This window comes from Rattus norvegicus, chromosome 9, assembly GCF_036323735.1.
Source record: "Rattus norvegicus strain BN/NHsdMcwi chromosome 9, GRCr8, whole genome shotgun sequence".
NCBI classification, from domain to species: Eukaryota; Metazoa; Chordata; class Mammalia; order Rodentia; family Muridae; genus Rattus; species Rattus norvegicus.
Window position 1 is genome coordinate 79,021,364 of NC_086027.1, and position 23,013 is coordinate 79,044,376.

At 39.1% G+C, this 23,013-nt stretch overlaps 1 protein-coding gene across 9 annotated transcripts in view; it reads left to right on the forward strand.

The window, feature by feature from the left end:
- Spag16 (sperm associated antigen 16) overlaps window positions 1-23,013 on the forward strand; it is a 919,670-nt gene that overhangs the window by 238,768 nt on the left and 657,889 nt on the right. The window lies entirely within an intron of this gene.

The window sequence follows — 23,013 nt, forward strand, 5'->3', positions numbered from 1 at the left end:
CACACACACACACACACACACACACACACACACGGATATACACACACGCACGCAAGCATGCACTCATGCACATGCACGTGGATATACATACAATGCAACAATAATTAAAGGAACTTTTAAAACTTCATTTAAGAGTCAACATGATAATCTAATAACTCATATAAACTCGTAATTCTTGCTAAGTATATTGATGTATTGCCATAGAATCCTAAAAGGAAAACCACATAAATGACTCTCTCAGGGGAGAATAGACCCTATAGAAATAGACAATAGCTTTTGTACTACTCTACATTTTCAACTTGGTTGTTACCTTGTGTGGAGATCACAGTGATCAATCGCATTCAGCTCACTTTACTTCTGAGGAAGCTGGAACCCAACTGGTAGCTTGGGTCCTCAGCTCCATACTGAGTATGGTAGTGAGCATCCACCCCACATCTCCTGTTTGCCCAGCCCTTTTCATGACCACAGAGTCCGGAGAGATCACTTCTTGGTTCTCTGTAAGTGTAAAGAAATATCCTGCAGCAAATTGTTCTAATTTTCCTGCATAATTAAGCAAATCAAACTATAAATTAAGGTGTTGGCACAGTTAACTGTTTCTTATTTACTTTTCTTTCCCTGGTGAATGTGCCACTCTACAGGAGGCCGTTTAAACTGATACATCCCATTAGCTTCCTTAATACAGAGGTGGGGAGCAGAAATAAGAACAGCTGCAGTGGCTGCCTGAGGCATGCTGGCAGGGTGGCACCCAGAACTAAGAGCTGTAAACACAGGAGGAATGGCAGCAGGAGGGAGCTGGGAGATGGTCAAGCTTAGTTCTCTTCCAATAACCCTCTGTTGGGAGCATGCTGTGTCAGAAGCACAGATAAAAATATTTGTGTTTATACACAATGTCAGAATTAATGAATCACAATAAAGTCATAATGTTTCCTTCACAGTAACTTGATTAATAGTTCATATTTCCTTGACAGATAAGAAAACACAGGTTCTTCAATTCTAATTCTAACTATTAATATTAATCCTCACATTGAAAGAATAAAAAAAAATGCAGCTAAGAAGTCAGAAGTTTAGAAATGCTATCTCACCCCTAAGAAGCCCTAAATACCTCAAATTCCAGACCCTGCCCTCTACCTGAAAGTAGGTAAAAGGTCACATTTCTTGAGCCTGCTCTCCCAGGAACTATATGAAAGGACTTAAGATAAGGCTCTTAGATATGTGATTCCCGACCTAGTAAAGATAACAGAAAGCTTCTCCCAGGCACTAGCTGACCATAAAGTTAAATTAAAATCTTAGAAAACAACCTTGAGAAAGAGGAAGCTCCCCTTGTGATTTTTCACTGGTATTCTCAACACTTTCCAATAACGCCATCCCTGCCCCCTCAGGTTGTGGTTTCTCCCTTTAAATACCCTTTCTCCCAGCCTCTTGGGGTCGAACCCACTGCCCCTGCATGGGATATGAGTCTCTCAAACCCAGTGCACTGGTTCCTATTGATAAACCTCATGTGATTACAGCAAGGACAGTCTTGTGTGAGTTCTTGAGGGATCTCGTCACCCCGAGACTTGAGTGAGGGTCTACCCCACTCCGGGGGTCTTTCAGCATCATACATTTGTTTTGTCTGGGTGTGTGTGTGTGTGTGTGTGTGTGTGTGTGTGTGTGTGTGTGTGTCTTATTAGTTTTTTGCTTATTTGTTTTGATTTTCATTTTTGTGTGTGCGTGTTTTTTTGGTTTTTTGGTTTTTTTTTTTTTTTGGTGTGTGTTTTTTCATTTTCTTTTTTTCCTTTTTCTTCTGGTTGGGAGGGAAGTGAAAAAGATAGAGGAAGAGTTGGAAGAGGAAAATATATGACCAAAACATATTTCATAAAGTTCTTAATTAAAAAATGCACTTGCAGGCTTGTGATATAAGCAATAATGTGGAGGCATTACTAACAGTCAAGGTTAGCGCAGTGTTCAGTCTTCAGATAAGCTGTAGAAACAATGTATGGCATGGTGTGATTGGGAAAAATCAATGCCAGGAAAGGTTCTAGAGGAATGAATGAATACATCTATTCATTCAGGTCGAGAGGGGAAAATCGACTGAGAGCAAGCCAAGCATGCCATACCAACACTAGTGGCCTCTTGGAACTGACACTTCTGGAGCAGTTAGAGTTCTCTGACTATGGGTCCCTTGATGAATACATACTGGGTAGTCAAAATATTAGGCTAGGGAGGCCCATGCCATATCAGTGTTTGATGTTCTTTTTATGGGGTTCACGTGAGGGAGTTGTAACTTTCTGTTGGTCTGGCATGTCTAATAACTTTGATGGCCCAGTGGTCATGATATGATTTTAGTATACCTACAGTGTCCTATAATCCTAATGTATATATGTATAATTGGTACCCTTTCTAGTTTTGCAAATTTGTTATTAATCATTGTGTGACTTAGTGCTGTCGGACACTATTCATGATGTGCTGAACAAGATACAGCTCTACTCAGCTTCTGCACTCCCATTTAAATGCAGTCAAATGCTTCTTGTAAAATGGGGTCTTTTGGTACAAGGTCCAGCTCCAAAAGCTACCAGTTCATACACTGCAGTGTAGTTTAAAGCAACGCCAGCCTGATCTCAGCCACCACAGGGTCCTGTGACAGCTTACTGATTGAACCTGCTGAAAGGAAAAATATGGCTCAGGAACCCTAGGAATGAATTCTCAGCACAAAGGAGATTTATTTACCCCAGAGGGACAGAGGGAAAGAATAAGAGACAAAGAAGGAGATAGAGGACCTGGAAGAAGAGGAAGGCAACAAGGGAGAGGGAGGAAGGGTATTTGCCCCTAGAGGACAAAGGAATACCTCTGGATAGAGAGGAGACAGATGTGGCATATAAGAAAATGGCAGTTTATAAAGGTTTAAGGGGAAATCCTTTGTTAGGATGTGGTGTTTAATTTTAATTGGGCATGCTAATTAGGTGAGCCAAAGGAGGCTTTTGATTTCTGGACTCCAATACTTTGATGGGCCTTGGTAGTTAGCCTCAGGAGGAGGAAGACTCCAAATATGGGAACAGACTTTGGTGGCTAGCTTTAGGAATGGACTCTAAGAGTTTTTAGCAAGGCAGAGGCAAGGGCTTGTTCGCCATGTGCTAGCTGGCCAGAGTCCCTTCACCTGAATCTTAGTGCAGGTCTCAGCAGGAGACTCTAAAATCTCCCAGTGGATGGCATTGCTTTTATTTTTACACTCTTGTACACTAAATATTAGGGAACCATAGTTCAATAGACTTCAATTAACATATGTTATATAGCATTATCTGGGCAACATAAGCCAACAGGAAGTTGGTATTTGGAATATGGCAGAATGGAGTTACTTCTCAGAGTATGAGAAGCAGGTAAAAGCAACATATAATATCTAATCAGTGTGTTGTAGATAGACTGAACAATTCTTAGGGGTTTTTCCATAGCACAGATAATGTGTTAGCCTCTGGTTAGTGAGTAGCTAGGGTCTTGTAGCCGGGGTCCTGCAGACATGGTTGCAGTCAGTGGGGAAGGCTCTGGCAATAAGGAAACATTCTGATGCACAGACAAAAACCGTGGACACAAACGGTTCCTCCTCACAGCACATTTCTACAACCTTAGTTTTGATTGATCAAAGCTTAGTGCCGCTATCCTTTAGCCAGCCCTTGTTCACGCTTAGCTGAGGGTGGGCCTTAGCTTTCCGAAACCATGGTGGATTTTTGAGCATTCTGATGCAGAAACAAGTGCTTGATGTCCAGAAAGTTTCAGTCACGTTCCTCAGCCCTTTGGTTCTTTTGTGTTAGTAAAGCTCTCCTTGTGGTGAAGTCTCATGAACTTTTACCCTGTAGTCAACTAGCTTGATTAGTGCAATGTTTATTGTGAACCAAAGCAGGGGTTCAAGCTTTTTGGGTATCTCCCTTTGGCAGCTGCTCACATACACATTCTAAACTAAACTGTAGAATACCTGCCTTCTTCAGCAGGGTGTGACTATAACTGCCACTTATTTTGGAGACGATTCAATAACCGAGCGTGTGTTTTGTGGTTGCATGGTGTTTAACTGCTGTTGTGTTTAGGAGGAGAGGAGGGGCCTTCCCTTCTGTCTTTCACCATGGACTCCATGCCTTCATTCACCACTCTTCCTGCAGTTTGCTGAAAGTGCTGTCCCCTTTCATAGTCACCAGGATTTGCCCTGACCTGTGAATTCCCAGGATTCCCTTACCTACCATTTCTTGCCCGGTCTTCTCTTTAGTAAGACTGTAACCGTTTGTAACTTTGTACAAAGAAGCAATTTAAATATAATTACTCTCATAGTAGCTAGCCACTTAAAAATATTATTTGAAATAAGCATTATTTTGAAATAAAAACAATTTTAAAACAACTTAATTGTGGCTTTAAGGTATAAAAGAAAAGAAACCCCTACATGTATAAAACAAAATGTAAATTGGTCTCATCACAAGTGGAGTGAGTGGGTTTATAGGGATGGGCAGAAGACTTACATTATAAGCTGTGCTGATTAAAATGCTAACAATTTTATTATTAAGTTAATAAATTATAATTAATTAAATTTAATTTTTCTTGCAAGAAATTCAGTCACATCAATATACATTTCACATGTGAATGCTTGAGTCATTCAAGAATATTTGTAAGTCAATTTGTAATTATTGAAAAAATGACTATTGATTTAATCATGAATTTGATTTGCCTTTTAAAAATGAAACTTCAGTTTAATTCCTTTAGCTTTTAAAAGTAAAATAGTAAACTTCCTGAAATAACATCATTGAAGAGAAATGTGGTATTAAAACAAAAATTTGGTATAAAAATCCTTCATGTATTTTCATTTGTATTTTTGAAATAGGGTCTTACCATGTTGTCAGGACTGTTTTAGAACATGCTACAGACCAGGCAAACATGGAATTCACAAATATCTGATTTCCCCTGAGTCCTCAGTAATGGGAGGGAAGGTATCTGCCACCGAGTTTGGCTCAAGTTGCTGATTATAAATAATAAAACTAATGATAAAATTAGATTGATCATCTTTGGTACAGTAGTCTAACATAAAATTAATAGAATATTGTAATTCTATGCATTTATAGAATATGCAATAGAGATCAAAAGCATAGCTTATGAATACCAATTACATATTTTTTAATTTACTGAATTAGTATTTAAAATTATGTTAACCATTTGAAAATACAATCTCATCAAATCTTAATTACTATGTCTTCATTATAATTACTATTTTCCCAAGAGAATAATGTAAAGTATCTTATCATTAGTTTCCCACAGCTATTGATATTCTGCAGTGAATGAGATGATATAAGAGTTCATTAGTTCATATGTTTGAAATTCAGTATTTACAGTAGAGAACCTTCAGATTCCCAAACAAAAACAACTATATATTTAAGTCGAATGTAATTGTTATAATCAGGAAGATAAGACAGATATTTTAAATTATACCTAGAAAATAACACACTAGCAATATTTAAAATATAAGCATATATAATGTAGTTATGATCATGTACCTGCATGTAATTGACTTATAGAGCACAAGTATTGATTATTATTAATGTTAACAATACATGATGTGCAATGTGAGGAAAGACTCTTGGTCCTGTCAAGGCTCAAGGCCCCAGTGTAGAGAAATATCAGGGCAGGCAGGTGGGAGGGAGGGAATGGGTGGATGAGAGAACACACTCACAGAAGCAGAGCCAGATGGGATAGTGGGTTTCCGGAGGGGAAACTGGGAAAGGGGATAACATTTAAAATATAAATAAAAAAATATAAAGAAAGAAAAAAGAAAGAAAAAAACAGTGCATGATGTGTAAAGTCTTATTCTGAATATACAAGATGTTGGAGTCACAGAAAGCTATAATCACCATAACTATAGTTGTTAAATATTGTTCTCTATATAACAGGGGTTACTCAAAAAGGAAAGATTTACAAGAAACATGAATAAGTTAAAAATCTTAAAAATATCAATCTACTTTTTAATGGAAGTACTATTATTTAAAAGAAGCTACTGTTGGCTTATTAGTCTGAACAACTTCATGACAAAAAGTGATTCTTCAGTGGACACAGAAAATTGATGGATGAAATATTCAGGAAACTGTTGACAGAGGAAGATACGAAGGAAGGAAAAGTAAATGTGTGTCCAGAGAGGAGGATTAATTACATTCAAAAATCAAAACAAACAACCAAACCAAACAAAAAATATGGATAGACATATTAAAAGTGCTGACAATTCTGAAAACTTCAGTACCCAAATTGTGTCCTGTTTCTATCAGGGCCATCAGAAACCTTTTGAATCCTTGGAGCATTTGACAGGAAGATTTGATGTTTGTCCTGAAAGGCTGGCCTGAAGATTGGTATCCCAATAAAATTTAAGTGGGCAGTTGTCAGACTACTTACGTAAGATTCCAACGTCCGAGTGTGTACAAGATCCAGAACTTAGTGGTTTTCCCAAGATCTTGAATCATTTCTTCCTTCTAAATAAATCCCAGAACGGCTAAAGTAGAGAACACAAGTGGGTTCTGAGTTTTGGTTGCTAAGCCAATCCAGCCCCGCTGGAGTATACGTAGTATTCAACAGGGTACATCTTATCCCAACTCAAACGCCTCAGAGCCTGCGAGTAAGCAGCATCTGCCGTTTTCTTTGTTTCAAGGATCCCTCCGTTTGACTCAACTCCGCTCTGCTTACCCAGACTAAAGTTCTAACTCATAGGCTGATAATCTTAAATTTCTAGCGGATTCTTGCTTTCCACATTGGATCACTACCTGTAGCATGAAATATTAAGAAACAAACAAACAAATAAAATAAAAACAAAAGAAAACAAAACAAAATACCTCAGGCTATCACTGGCAAGGCCCAGGCAGACAGGCAGACCTGTTCTTAGCCCAGCAGACTTTGACTCAGAGCTCTGAAATCCCTCTCTCCTCCTGGTTCTCAAAGTTCCTATGGCTGGCTATTTTCATGCACACCTTGCACTTTCAAATTCCCATGGCTGGCTGGGGTGTACCTTTGCACAACACACTGTGCCACCATACCTTTCTCTGGAACCCAGTTGAGTCGCCACTTAAAGGAAAACACCATTCAATCTTAGTTTAGAATCAACAGGTAACACTATCGCTAGGCACGGAACCTAGCATCCAAATTTTATAAATTATGCTGTTAGAAGTCCTCCAGAGCATGACAAATACAGAGGTGAGTGCTCCCAGCCAACCATTGAACTGAGAACAGGGTTCCCAATGGAGGAGTTAGAGAAAGGATTGAAGGAGCTGAAGGGGCTTGCAACCCCATAAGAACAAAAACAACAATCAACCAGAGCTCCCAGGAACTAAACCATCATCCAAAGAGTACACTTGGACAGACCCATGGCTCCAGCTGCATATGTAGCAGAGACCATGTTGGGCATCAATGGGAAGAGAAGCCCTTGGTCCTGCCCCAGTGTAGGGGAATATCAAGGCAGGGAGGCGGGAGGAGTGGGTAGGTAGGTGGGTGTGGGAACACCCTCATAGAAGCAGGGAGAGGAGGATGGGATAGGGGATTTATGGACAAGAAACTGGGAAGGAGGATAACATCTGAAATGTAAATAAAAATAATATCCAACTAGAAAAAGAAAAGAAAGAAATCCTCCAGTGGCAGATCTGCCACTTACACCAACAGCCTCTGCTTCCTACATTCTGTCTGCCTCTCTTGCTCCTACCATTCAAAAGGACCATTCCTTTCTCCTGTCTCCCTCCTCCTCCTCCTGAACCATTAGTCCTGACTACTTACCCAGTGATTGGTCCCTTGTAATGTTTATTTATTAGGGGAAAATCCTACCACATTTCATCCTTTCTGTCCAAAACAAAAACAAAAACAAAACAAAACAAACCAAAAAAAAAAAAAAAAACCTAAACTTTTCTCCCAAATATAAATTGAGCATAACTATTTCCATTTTGCAATTTATAAAATATAACATACACCTAACATCCAGTCCATCATTTTTTGGAAATTAAATAGAATACTCTGTTAACTCTCCTAACTTAAAAAAGACTTGGAATTCCATATCTGTTATGTCCTGGTTTAGCTTGTAGACTATCTGAAAACTATCCTCTCAAAAATGTTCTCTCAATGCTAAATAGGTTGGCTATAAGACCACAACCAGTCCTCAACCCCATCAGGAATTCAAGAACAACTAATATATCTGAAAATATAGGAAGCCTAACGCAGCTTCCAGAACTGAGATAGATTGTAAAGACAGCTGCCTTCCTATACAGTCCCTGTATGTCAGGAAATTGGAGTATCAGTCTTCAGCCTTCTGGCCCAGGATCATCTGACAGTCCTTTGAAACAGGAAATATTAAGCACTAGCCTGTTCTGTCTTGGCAGAACTACGCTGTCCTATCCTGTAACTTGTGTCCTCTCATAAACAGTACAGGTCTGGAGAAGAAATGGGCAATTTGTGCCCAGTGTACCTAGCCACAATGTACAACCTCGCCTATAAGTAGGGATGAACACTTTCTTCTTTCAGTGCACGAATGGGGAGCTGTTAGGAGCAGATATCTCTCAACAACAAATGAATAAATAACATTAAATGCCATATTCTGTGAATTTCTGATGTTTTTGAAACTATCTATGTAAACTAATTTGGACTGTTGAAAATCCTAAATCTGAAATGAGAATAAATTTGTTGTTTTAAAAATATATCTGAAAAATTTAGCAAAAGAAATTCAACTTCTTGTCTTTAAACTCTTCATATTTGTCTTCTGTCTGTCTGTCTATCTATCTAGTATGTGTGTGTGTGCGTGTGTGTGTGTGCTTCTGTGCTTGTGTGTATGTGTGTGTGCATGCGTGCATGCATGTGTGTGTGTGTGTGTGTGTGTGTGTGTGTATTCACCGTGGTTAATGAACAGGAGTCAGATCAGATAGTTTGTAGGCTCAGTTCTGTCCTATTACTTGGATCCATGGGAACAGACACAGGTGGAAAGTGCCTTTATCAACTGAGGCAGCTCCCTGATCCCATACATTTTTATCCTGGTCAACAAATTTCAGTCATTTGTGTAATAAGTCATGATCTTAGTCACATGAGGAATACAGGTGAGGAGAGCTTGAGCTGGTGTTTATGAATCTGTAAGTGTTTCTCCTTTCTGTTTTGAAAAGTCAGGGTGTTCCAGTGCCTTCCATTGGCAAGGTGTTGACATTTGAGTTTGGAGATCTCTGCACCTTATTTATTGATGCATGTAAAGCTGTCATGGAAGTTGCCATATGAAGTTAATTGAAGAATTTGTTTTCCTCGTGAATCATGTTTTCTACTGCTGTGGGCATTTAAAACATAAAGCTATGTCTTTTCTTTCAAAGAATGAAACAATTATTGGTTTGACACATGTGTAAAACTTCTCTTTCCAGAGGTTGTTGCTAACTAAGTAGTAAATTTACCGTTTTGCCAGAATCATAAATTTTGAGCTTCCCTTGCCATGGATAAAATAGGTGCAGCAATAGAAAAGTCTAGAATATATTCACACAGAATCTGACATAGTTTTGTCTAAAGCAGTCAGGGTTTTGCTTTTAAGATCCTCTTTTCAGTGGTGTACCTGCTTGAGATCATGTTCTCTTGTTCTCTTGTTCCACTATGGAAATAAACAAAAAAAAAAAAAAAGTAGTAGCGACTACATTAGCCTCTCTTTTTATGGGTGGGGAGCACACTGTCCCAGCAGTAAACATACAAATAGGCATTCCAAAAAGTTATGCTAATCCATCATCATAGTTAATTAAAAATCTGGTTTATAGACATTATAAATGAAGAGTTAATAATAATCTAGGATACTGTAAACTATCTCTATTTCTACTTAATTTGTTTCAAAATATCCAAATATTATAGCATTAAATATTCTCTTGAATATGAATTTTAGAAATCTGTCAATTTTTCCTAATATAATGCCATGGTAGTAAGTCAACGAATAGCCTTATCAGATTAATTTTACAAGGGGTGTGTGTGTGTGTGTGTGTGTGTGTGTGTGTGTGTGTGTGTGTGTATGCCCTTGTCCAAGTGAGCAGAGGCATGTCTTCTGTTGCTTTTCAGTCATTGACTTGTGAGGACAGTCCTCTTACTAAGCACAAACCTCTTCATTTTGGCTAGCCTAGCTGAGCTGCTAGTGACTGCCATGTGTCTTCATACTCTATTGCTGTGTTGTTGAGGTATGCCACAGTAGCCCATACTGCCTTATTGCTGGGATATGAACTCAGGACCTCATGGTTGTACCATAAGCACTTTTACCTACCTGTCTTTCTGGGTTTCTTTGATTATTTTGTAAGACTAAAAATGTCTTGTAGTAGTTTAACTCATGGAAAGTCAGCATTCTAGCTTTAGATTATCAGTATTCTATGTTAAAAATGCTTATTTGTGAACAAATTATTTTATGGTAATTTTCCTTTAAAGGGAGAATATCAATGGTTGAAGAATAATTTAGGCTGTTTATCATCATCTTTGAAAAGGGAAACTAACAATGTAGTCCATTTAGAAGGCACATTAATCTCCCATGTGGACCCAGAAGCAAACAGAATTTCAAAAAGCACCTCCAGAAATTATTTGAAATATACTTTTGTTCTCAAAGAAAATATTGCTAAAGTATTTTAAAACTTAAACAATATATTTCTTTATTGGGAAATATGTAATATTTAATATGTAAGTCCTGTTTACATCATTCCCCTCTTTTTCCTCCCTCCATCTCTCCCATCCCATAAACCATCAGTCCTTTCTAAATTTATCACCTCTTAATCTCTACTTACACACACACACACACACACACACACACACACACACACAAACACACACACACACACAAACACACACACACACTGCTGAGTCCACTTAGTTGTTCATGTTTATATGTTTTTAGGGCTGGTCACTTGGGATTGGGTAATCTGTAAATGGGCTAATCTTTACAGAAAACTAATGATTTTTCTTTGTCAGCCATTGCTTGCTCTTCATCCAGGGTGTTCTTCTGTGAGATTTTCCCAATCCTTATTGACAAGTATTTGGTACTTTCGTTTTTCAGGTATAGTTTAGGAAACCATATTGAGATTTCATGAATATAGCTTCCAGGCTTTATATAGAAGACATTACCATGCAGAAGATGTTCTTATTCTATGGTCATGAAGTATTTCTGCCCCTTCTTCTGTGACGTCATCCTAACCCTAATGACAAGGTTATTCTACAGTTGTATCTGTTGGTGCTGTGTACTTCATAGTCAACCATCCTCTGTATTTTGAGCAGTTGTAGCTTTCTGTAATGGGCTCCAATTGCAAAATGAAGCTCCTTTGAGTAAGAGTGAGGACTTGTCTTTGGTAATTAGAATGTATTTAGAAATTATACTGATTCAGAGTAGAGGCAGTAGTAGGTTCTCCTCTGAGATCCATGACTTTACCAATCATAGGAGGTGGGACATGTTTACAGTCCCTCTCATATTCTTTTAATAAGTGAATCATAAGTTCAATTAGAAGACTGTTGGTTACCTCCAGGATATAAGTATCACTATTGTGTGTTCCAGGCTACCAACCCCTATGGCACTCTTGGGATTCAAAGGTTATAGTTCGGTAGGACTCTAGTAATTGCTCTCTTCCCTTGTCAGCTTCTAGAGCTCTTTAAGGTACTATGAGAGCTAGTCTTCAGAGAGGAGGTGTCCAGATAAATTTCTGCTTGATTCCTCTAATTCTTCTGTCTGAAGTGGTGTGTGGTGTCTTCAGCAATCCTCATTTACTCCAAGTTACGGGATTGTAAGAAGAACAAAGACAATAGCCTATACTGTTCAAGAGATTGTTTCAAACATTCAAGGCATGAGAGAAAGAGGTATCCAGGTAAGGAAGTATTGATGAAACTTGTAGACCTGAGTCCTTAGAAGGAAAGTTTGGAACTGTTTATCAGATAATCTTTAATTACAGTAATGAAAGCTAACTATCTCCTTCTTGCTTATGAAATTATACTAAAATACTGGTTTGTATGTGTCTCAGTTTGGCTTCAGACCTGGATTTTCTACTTAAAAACTGTAAGAGTTTTGACCACAATGCCTTATTGTAAGTGATTAAGAAGTTACTTATTGATATTGCCTAGATTCAAACATTTACTCTGAATTTGTTAGTTGCATTGTCTTGGACATTAACCTGAATCCTGTGTCTGAGACTTTTAGTCCACAATAAAGCTGATAAAATTATTTCAGCATAATAATGGAGATAAATAAACTTTGCCATTTAAAGTATTCATAACAAATGAGGGAACATAGTAAGTGCTCAAGTAATTTAGCTAGGGATGGTGCTTACAGAGAATATTATATAGTTGCCTGGTTCATCATCATGTTGCAAACTGTGTCCTATGGAGCTTTTATATTGTTTGTTTATTTGAAATAACTTTATTACCACCTAGATGCATGTTGAATTTATGTCTCATTTTACTTTTCACTTTTTGTATGTTTTGCTACTTGAGTGACATAAGATATGAGTTAGGCACGCGGGTTCCTTATTACACTCCCTATTCCTTACTGTCACATTTTGTTGTGGAAAAATAATTTTGGAGGTCTCTGAGTTACCTGCTATGCCTTTCATTCCTGTAGGTATTCTAGGCTATGTTAATATTTGACATTCATCATCTTGCATCTCTTAAAATAGTAAGTAATCCAATTATCTTAGAATGGAATATTTTTGGTTTAATTTATACAACACAATTTACTTTTTCTGTTTATCTGTGAAAATGGAAACTACGTTAAATAGAGTGAGGAATTTAATGCAGAACTGTAATCCTTTGTATGGTGGACCAATGTCATTGCCAAATAAAGTCAGTGAGGAACGAACGCAGAGTAGCTGCCACTGTACACTGCAGGGATAAAATAAAATGGCAGCATTTCTGAGTCCAGGGGGTCAGGACTCTCTAAGAGGCAAAACCTGTGGCTGAGCCCTGCATGCTGGCTTTAGGTCTGGGAAAGACCTGTGGGGGAACTGAGGCGTTTGTAGAATATTCCTGCTGTTCCTTTAAGGTACTCCTGGAGCTGATGAACAACTGTGCTGAGCTGAACCATGAATCATGAAATAGGGAGCCTAGAGGAAAACAGTTTTCCTGAGATCTCTGGGAATCAGTAAGAACAGAGGAGGCATGAGAAATAGAGCTGAAGGGGAAATCATTGAAGATTGGCATTTAGTTCATGAGGAAAGAGAAGTGAAAGCTGGTTATGTTGGGAACTAGGTGTGGGTCTTCACAGCAATTGATCTGCTTCTCTAAGCAGGATTGGCATCATGCCGCATATCGAGATTATTTTTCTGTTGGGTTCTAAAGAATGGGTAATGTGGCTGTTTAATATTGCACACGTTTGTTTGGAATATGCAGGAGAGTGTTGTGTCAACTTGGCAGAGGCTAAAATCATCTAAAAGGAAGGACCTTCAATTAAGGAAATGCTTCTATAAGACTGGGTTGTAGTCAGGCCTGTATGGTGTTTTCTTAGTTAGTGATTGATGCAGGAGGGCCCAGTCCATTGTAGGTGATGCTGTTCTTGGACTTGTAGCCCTGGGTTCCATAAGGAAAGTGGGCTGAGCAAGCCATGAGGAACACGCCAGTAAGAATAAGCCCTTAATGGCCTCTGTATAAGCTGCCTTCAGGTTTCTGCCTGTTTGGGTTCCTAATAGTCAGTGAAATCTAAGTGTAAGCTAAATAAATCCTTTCCTTCCCAACTTGCTTTTTGGTCATGGTGTTTCATTAAAGGAACAGAAATAGTAGTTAAGACTAACTCTATTTCTCAGATTAATTCTTCATATATTATTGATTACTTGTATATGATACAGCAGATGGCACTGTGAGCTATTGCACACATAGTCATTTGTTCTGGATCTACAAAAGGAACTATAATCTGATGCTATATTCTGGGCCACTCTGCTGTTTTTCACACAGAGAAGCCTATTGAGGGGAACAGGTCTTTCGATCTTCTGACTTCAAAGCCTATACTCTCTCTCATGATGACATACAAGTCACATAAATAGCTCTGTGCAGTACGAGGTAACCAGGTCTTGGGTACTCAGGTTTCCTTGACCAGTTATCTAAACCTGACACATTACTCTTTCTGTGTTTGAAATTATTTTAGTAAAGATCATACATATAGGCAATGCTTTTTATACCTTTAAGTATAGAGGTAATAAAAACGCCAAACTTTCTCAGCATATAAAACCTGTAAAGGACGAGTTGTACATTTCAGTGCACAAAATGGATGTAAGGAGGTGGATATGCTCATGTAGTTGGTTCATGGGGAAGATGAGAGGCCCCACTGAGATGTTGGTGCCTTGGAGAAAGTGGAGAGATGTGTACTCAGGGAAGTACTTAAAACTATAATGACCTCATTAAAAAAAAAAAAAAAACTGGACCGGGGTTAAGAAAACTCAGTCTCACATGGAAGGCATTCCTGGATGTTGACACATTTGTGAAAATGACATGGCAAGCATTTGTTAAAGGCCCATGAGAGAAAGGCTTGAGAATGTTGCGCGAGGCATCACCGAGTCTTGAAGTGATGACCTGACATTAGAGGACAGACAGGTACCACTTGGGACAGAGGTGATTGGGCAACCATGGGAAGGAATATTATCAGTGATTCTCCCAGGTTCTCACGGGTTTTCAGTTTTATTTAGAATGGCATATCATCTTTAGATATAGTGAGTAAAATTTATCACAACTAAGTCATTTTCACTTCTTCCTAATTCTAGAAGTTTTGTGAGGAACGGCTCTAATAGGAACACATGCTTATTTGTGTTGTTTTCTCTTTTTCTATTTAATATCTTCCTATTATACCTGTTACTAGAAATTAGTGAGTTTCTGTTCATTATTGTCATCATGGACCTTGAAATTTGATAAAATTATATCCAAGGACTTTACATATTATTTCCGCGTTAATAGCTGAGCTGAATATTTTGTTGCAATCCATGTCAATAGAATTAAAAAAAAACTTTATATTGCTTTTCCTGCAACATAAGTAAATAAAATTATTTACAGATTACATTTTGTGTTTTTAAACTCTTGAACCTTCTTTTGCCTCATGAAATTTATCTCATCATCGTTGCCTCCTGCTCAAGGCTTTCTTTCATCTATTTACACAGGACTGCTAACATGATTGTCCATTATGATGTCCTTCATTTTCTCAACTGACTTGCTTCCAATGACATTTTCTGACATTAACATTTTAAAAACATACATGTTTTATGTTCAGCTTCTGTCTCAGTAATATTAAAATTTTGTTTTCCTTATAAATAATGACAGCAGATAACTCCAATAGTCCTTGGAGTGAGACTTCATTGTCATAACTTGGCACTGTAGCACTATATATTAAAAAAGAATTTAACTAACCCACATCAGTGCCATCTCCATTGGGCCACATGGCATCTGCTGGGTATTTTCATCTTAAAGAGCAAAGTGTCTCAACTACTAAGCTTGCAATCTCCATCCCATCCTGCCACTAGCTACTCTCTGAGCCCGGCAGTAGCAGCCCTCTTGTAACTCTCTTGTGTGGACTCTGTTCACATTCCAAGCATCTGACCCTTGTGGTTATGGTAACAACTCCCAGTAACCCATTAAAATCACAACTCAATAAGCTTGTAATTTATCAATCAGATTTATATCTTAAATTCTCACTCCACAAAATGTCCACATAATAAACTCTAAACCAATTAATAATTATAAACTGCCCACCTAGATAAGACAAATTGCCCTATAAAAATTCACCCCTTATGAAATATTCATAACTATCTGTGGCCCTTTCAGACCACACAGAACTGGGTTGTCCTTCCCCCCTCCATCTTGGTTTGTCCCTTCTTTCTCCTCTCTCTTCCCTTCAAAACTGTGTCTACCTCACTTTCTCACTGCCCAATCACAGATCCTGCCTTATCTTGTACCTGCCTTCACCTGCATAAAGACAGAAATCTACATGGCACACCTACTTGAACTTTAGAAATGTATATATTGTAAAGCAAACATGCTCTAGACATAAAATATACTAATCTAACATAGAAGATTGTAGGCTTAATTACATTGGAAATAACCATTTTTTGTAAATATAAAATAATAACATATTACAGATTGGGTGAAAACATTTGCATTTTCTACATTCATCAAAGTATTAAGTATCAGGGATATGTTAATAAATGCTTCAAATCAAAACAAAAGAACAGACAGTTTAACAGATAAAAATGGGTCTAAACTGTGAATAATACTCTACAGAGAAGCAGATAGATAGCCAATAAACATATGAAGAGATAATTTGGACTCAATAATGATCAAAGAATTACATATCATGCTATAATGAGCTCTATTTTACATTCATTTGATTGGAAACATAAAATAAAAAGCTCATTATACCAAGTGATTAAGAGGATGTGAGTCCTCAGGGTCTTTTATGCATAGGTTCTTTAAACAAAAATCCGTGCAAATGCTTTGGAAAGCACATGTATATTGTTTTGTATAATTCCTCTTATTGTGTCGTAAAGTGATTTTGTCTGAAAATCCTCCTCTTTTTTGTCAGATACAAACAAGGTTGCTTATAGCCTTTCTCTTCCCTGCAGTAAATCTGTGGAGGCAAATTGAATGCGTCTGCAGTAAGCAAGTCCCAAGCATGATGTAACAGGCTGCAGAAAAAAACGTAAGCAGAATCAACATGCTTCATAGATGAAGCCTAGCAGAATCATATACTCATATATCCTCAGAAAGTTGTACAAAAGACAGGAAGAAAATCTGAGGAAAATACAGCTATGATGAGGAATGACAAGAGTCCCAGTTCTCTGGATTAAGGTAGTAGAGCAGATGGGGTTAGGGAACATGAGTCTGAGAGATGAGATGATTCTTAAGAGCCTGTGGCTTAATCATATTCTTCATGCTGGATAAACAAAGGGACAATACAGAAAGCCACCAATGACCAAGTATGACAACATTATATACCAGGTCTGTGATAAATAAAACTGGGGAAAAATGTTATTTGTCTTTCTCGTGAGACATCTGGTAGAAACCCTCTCCTGTCTCTGATCATGCTTTCTCTGCTTGCCTTTGTTAGTAACATGACATTAATAACCATATATGAGTTAGATGACTTTAAACAGATTGCCATTCAAGATCTGACATTTAAACGGGACAGGTTTGAACTCTGAGTAGCAGCATGATGCTCGTTTAGACTCTTACAGGTCTGAGAAGTGTGACACCACCAGGAAGCACTCGGGCTTCAGGGTGTCAACTGAGAACACAACTACATAAGGCAGGCCACCAACAGAAGGTAACGGAGCAGCAGGTCTTCTGGCTGGTCCCAGTGGCCAACATTAGCTACAGGAAGAGATGCCTAGCAGTAGCTGAAGCATGGGGGCTTGAAGGCAGAGGCAGTCCGGGAGGATGGTTGGGTGAGTTCCCTGCCAAGAAGCTGAAGCTCCAGGCACCCGGAACATGGAAGTCCATCGTCAGCAATCGTCATTCTCTCTCTTCCATGGAGCTCTCAGTGAGTCTTCTGTGCCATCTGCTCTCTGATTGGCTGGATGCGAATGTGTAGATAAGGTTAGAAAGGGGACCAACTAGAAAAATGCTGCCAAATAGTTATTCAGTACTTATGGCTCTGGTCGTCTGTATAGGGCTATGCTTGCTGCTTCACTGGTCTGGTTGTGATGCAGCTAGGGAATTTTGTCTGCTCTATGCCTCCGTTTTTTCCTCTGGGCTTGAATTTCCTGTCTTTCAAGGAGCCCTGCGTTGGTTAGGGAAGCTCTCTGTGGGCTGGGATTGTGCCATCACTGCCCTGACAGCTCTGCCACCAGAGCTATTTCTAACACATTTGTTTCTTCCTCCTTTCCTAGGATCTTTGGCTAAAAGCATACTATGTTTTCTTTTTCTTTTCTTCTCTTTCTTTCTTTCTTTCTTTCTTTCTTTCTTTCTTTCTTTCTTTCTTTTTTTTTTTTTTTGCAACCCTGTTTATGACTTTCTACTACTAGGCTACCCTTTGTGGTAAACGAAGACTGGAGAACAATTATCTTTCAAATAGGTTTCTAAGGAGAGAGGTCCTGGATGTGTGATCACTCTTATCCAGGATGACCTACTTCTGGCTTTGTCTTTTGATAGATTTATTCTCACTTGATGGCTTTTTTTCTTCTTGGGAATTTCAAAAGTCTTCACCCTTACCTCATCCAAATAGGTCGTCGTTGTCAGTTAAAGTGACTCAAAATGCATCATGCCTGGTTCAATTCAAGAAGGAGAAATGGGACTTATTTCTATTCCATACTCTGTAAAAAAAAAATATGTAAATGCCCAAATGGGAGGCACAAAGGATCATGGTGCTTCAATTTAGGATACTCTACCCCAAGCATGGGAGGGCCTTTGTGAGCTGAGTGTGTGGTTATTCTGGTAAATCCTGACTGGTTTGTTGACTGCAAACTTCTCACCTTGTAATTCTTTACCCAGTGAAGAAATGAACCAAAGAATCAGTGATGGCTACTGTGGTGGGTGGTTTGTTCTGGTCCTTTGGACCTGTGATCCTGTGACAGGCAGACAGGAAATTTCTAGAAAACCCTCAAGGGAATACATCACTACTCAACTAGTTTCTGAGTCTCCATGTTGTAGAAAAATTAGAAGCTTATTTTCTATATCCCATCTTTTAAAGACTCTCCAAAACCCCACCTATTTTCAGTGTCTGCCTTGGTAAAATCTAGACCACGAGCTCCCTTAGCACAGACATCTGCAATGTCTACCCTGAGCGGTGCAAGTCACCCCCAAATGCATTCATCTGGAGCAAGGAAAACCTGAAAGCTTGAAAACTCAATTATTTGTTTCTGTATATTGCCTCCATTCGCTCGATAGTGAATTGTTGGGTCATAGGAGATGTGTTATCTTGAGTGAAGGATGGACCAGACTTAAAAACTTGCTATTGTCTACCTGGAAAGCTTCAGTCAACAGCTGCTTTTAATCTCATGGGATTTTTGAGTCCAGATTTTAGGTATAGCATTTATTTCTCAGTCCTGTTCCTCATTTGTTAATCATTCCCATAGACTTTCAATAGCGAGACCTGAGTATTTTTCACATGTTGCTTGGGAAACAAGAGGAAAGATGAGGCTCCCAGAATAGCATCACAATCTCAACATTTTCAGTTGGCAGAGCAGGTCTGAGAACAACCTAACTTTGTGAATGACTACAAAGGGTGTTAATTCAGTAGCAGGTGTTTTATCACCCATGTCTACTTGAAAAAAAATGTAGCACAGATGTAGAAAGCTTAACTACATCCATAGTTTGTATAACAGAATTCTATATTCATTGGGTTCCATCTGCCACAATAACCTCAAAGCACACTTAGTGCCAGCCAATTAGCACCTTGATTAAGCTATAGACCACCTGCAGCTTCAGCGCTGGGACAAATTCACTAACTTTAACATAAGCGCTTTGTGAGGCGGGGGTTAAAGCAGCAGAGTAAAGGGGAGTAAAGATGCACACATTAACTTTGTCGTGCTTGTGCACACTCTCCTAATTACAAGGTTATCAATACTTCTGTCTCTGCTTTGACCTTCATTTGTTTCTCAGACATAGGATTTGACTGAAGTGTTTCCAGACTCTTAGAACCAGAAACTACATAAACAAAATATCAAAACAATAACAACAACCACACACACACACACACACACACACACACACACACACACACACACTTATACTTTGTTCTGTCAGTTCAAATTTGAAAGATCCTATGGAAATGCTCCAATTTGCATAGCTCAGAGCATATGCTGATTGTAATGTGATTAGATGTCCTGCCTCAATCAACACCATTGATATTTGGCGCCTACATTTTATGGCTATAATGAAGGAATATGTTGAGTAAACGTTTGCATGATGCTCTCTGGGGAGATAGAAACAAATAGAAAAATGAAGACAAACCAAAGAAGCACCTCCACTGCAGCGTTGGGAACTAGGAAGTCTACTGAGTTTCTGACAGGGACATGAATGAGTGTGACTTACAGAAGCCAGGGTGTCCAAGAAGTTACCAGAAGTCCCTCAGCAATATGGATGACAGCTCAAGCTCTGGGCACTGCTTACAGGCAGCTCAGCCAGTCAGTTAGAGTTCCTTCTGACAAGCAGTTGTTACTACAATAAAATCCTGGAGAAGACCCTTGTAAATCTTGAAAATTTTAAGAACTTTGAGTCTTATAAATTCCGTTTACTTCCTGGTCCTTGCATGCTTTACTTGGTACTTGAGGGTTATGAGACTCCCTTCCTCCACCGATTTAAAGGGAACGATTGTGCAAGACAGATTCATAAGCACAGTCAGAAATCAAGTGACCAAAATATATTAAGTTTGAAGGTGGAAAAAAAACCTTATGGACCAATGTAAGGGAGTTGACACGTGTATGCATTGATACAAATCCTCTGCTTCAGTTTATGAATGGGGGGAGGAGAACTTTTCATTGTCAACAGAGATTTTTTTCTCAGAGAAAGCTATCAGTTAAAACTAACTCTCCTCTTTCTCTCTCTCTCTCTCTCTCTCTCTCTCTCTCTCTCTCTGTGTGTGTGTGTGTGTGTGTGTGTGTGTAAGTATCCTTTTGAGTACAGACTTTCATGACAGCTTATCTAATAATAGCTTATAGGACTGAATGGAGAGGAAAGAGCTGGAGAAAGTAGGATATAGAAAACAAGGGACATCCCGGGTGCCATGTTTGCTCTATTCTGGGCAGGCAGACTGGAAATTTCTTAGAAAACCCTTAAAGGAATACATCATCACCCACCACTTTCTTGACAGTTTCTGAGCCTCTACATTGTAGAAAAATTAGCTTATGTTTCTATATCCCATCTCTTAAATAATCTCCAAGAATCCAACACATTTCAGTGTCTGCCTTGGCTCCCTCCCTTAGCACAGCGTGGCCATGGTAACAACCCCAGTCCCTTGGAAAGTGACAAGGCCTTCCCACAGTGAGGCTCAGAGAGGTGGCAAAGCCTTCCTCTGCTCTGAAAGAGAAATTGGCAGTGTGCTGAAAATGCCCTCTAGCTTTCTTCCATCCCCATGATCATGCAGTGACTGTTCCTCCTGAGCCTGGTTAAACCAGCCTCCTTCTTCTGTTTGTACACACGAACAGTAACCCTGCCCCTCTGACCAGCTGTGTCCTATAAACATTCTAGCTTCTGGGGGTCTGTAGCTTCTTCATCAGAGAGCCAGCTCTACCCAATCCAAGCCTTTTCTGTCTGTCTCTCTGACTTTGTCTCTGTGTCTGTCTTTGTCTTTGTCTGTCTCTCTGTTTCTTTGTCTGTCTCTCTATCTCTGTCTCTCTGTCTCTCTGTCTCTCTGCTTCTCTCTCTCTCTCTCTCCCTCTCTCTCCCTCTCTCTGTGTGTGTGTGTGTTTGTGTGCCTGTGTGTCCTTTCTTCATTCTCTCACTGCCTGTACCCATGTCTCCATATAAGACCATAGTATTGAGAGGTTGTTGTGATCACCCAAACAGATGTAGCAAAGGGAGCAGAGTTAGAGCAGAAGGCCTCCTGAGGACACAACAGCAAAGACATGCATGCACTGGCCCTCTCCTCCCTCTGCAGCACTGGCTGCAGCACTAATGGATAGTTCCTCACCTCAGCACAGCCACACATGCTCCTTGTTTCCAGCAGAATTCAGGAAATATGGGAAGTAGAGAAATAGTAGCATTCGCTAGGGTAAAAATGGGTTTCATTTTTAACATTTCCTTTTAGATACCCAGTGCACAACCACAAGAGATTAATCAGCTAGCCAGGAGCTGGCATGAACTTGCATTCTCAGTAAAAGGGCCTCGGGGCTATTAGGAGTAAGTGTTGTCATTCTGTAGAAATCCTTTCATCAAAAGGCAGAAGTGCTTGGATTTTATTATATTCTCTCCAAGGCCAGAAGGATGGTTTCAGCTTAAATTATTAGACACTTTGTAAAACTAAAGTTAGAAATAATTTACTCACCTTGGAACGAGATTTGGAATAGTGTAGAAAGATCAATAGCCACTGAAATGCAGTGGAGAACATGGCTCTGTAAAAGCGATTTTCCCGCATGCTATTTTGGTAGCTGATTAGTTATTCTATATATGAAGTCCGTTGTCTTTTTGCTTATGCTTGAACTTGAATTGTTGGAGCACAGATAGAAGATGGATATAAAGTAGGGGATAATAAAGGAAAGGGGGAGCCCATGAGCAAGTGGAAAGGTGCAGAAGGCACTGGACCCATAACTGCTCTCCTTGCTCGAGCCTAACGTTGGGAATGCCCTGGGAGAGAAGTTGGTGCTGCACTCTAATAATGGAAACTACCACTGGGAGTGTTACCTTTGCCCTCTGAGTAACTTACTGAGAACCCTTGCTAACACTTCCTATTGCCCATATCTGCATTTTGTCTCACCTACGAGGTAGTGACATAATGGTGATTACAGTTCACAGTCTTCTAACAGCTATTGACATTTCCATGTTCTCCATGGAGGCCTTCTTTGGAGGTCTGCTTTGGCATTGTGTTTTGTTGTTTTACTTCTGAGTCTCTAAATATCTCTAAGTCACATTTATGGTTTAGAATTCACTAATGTTCCCCTAATTCACAGGTTGTCTTTGTTTCTAGTCTGTGTAGAACAAAAGATGTAACAGAGATCAAAGAAGCATTTATGGTTTGCTTTCATGGATTGTGATTTTGATGGTGGTCTAGAAAGTGATGGCCAAACTCTTTGTTTTGAAGGTTACTTTCTTACTCTCCTAGAAGTTTTACTATTTTTTGTATTTTACATGTAACTCTGTAGTCTATATGCTTTCTTTTCTCAACTCCTGCCCTAGGCCCATGCCATTAGGCCCATACCCTTTGTCTGCTGTCCAGCTGGTCATAGCTACTACCATATTTTCCAAGAAATACATCTCCACTGCATGGTCGGGACAGGGTAAGGTTAACATTTAGAGATCAATAAGATCAAGACTCCTCATTTCTGATAGTTTTATGTAAATGAACTATTTATTATAAAGAACTCTTGTACAAGACTTGCTTTATACTACCGGTGTTTATAGGTAGTGACATAAATATGCGTCCTTATCAGAATAAACAATGAT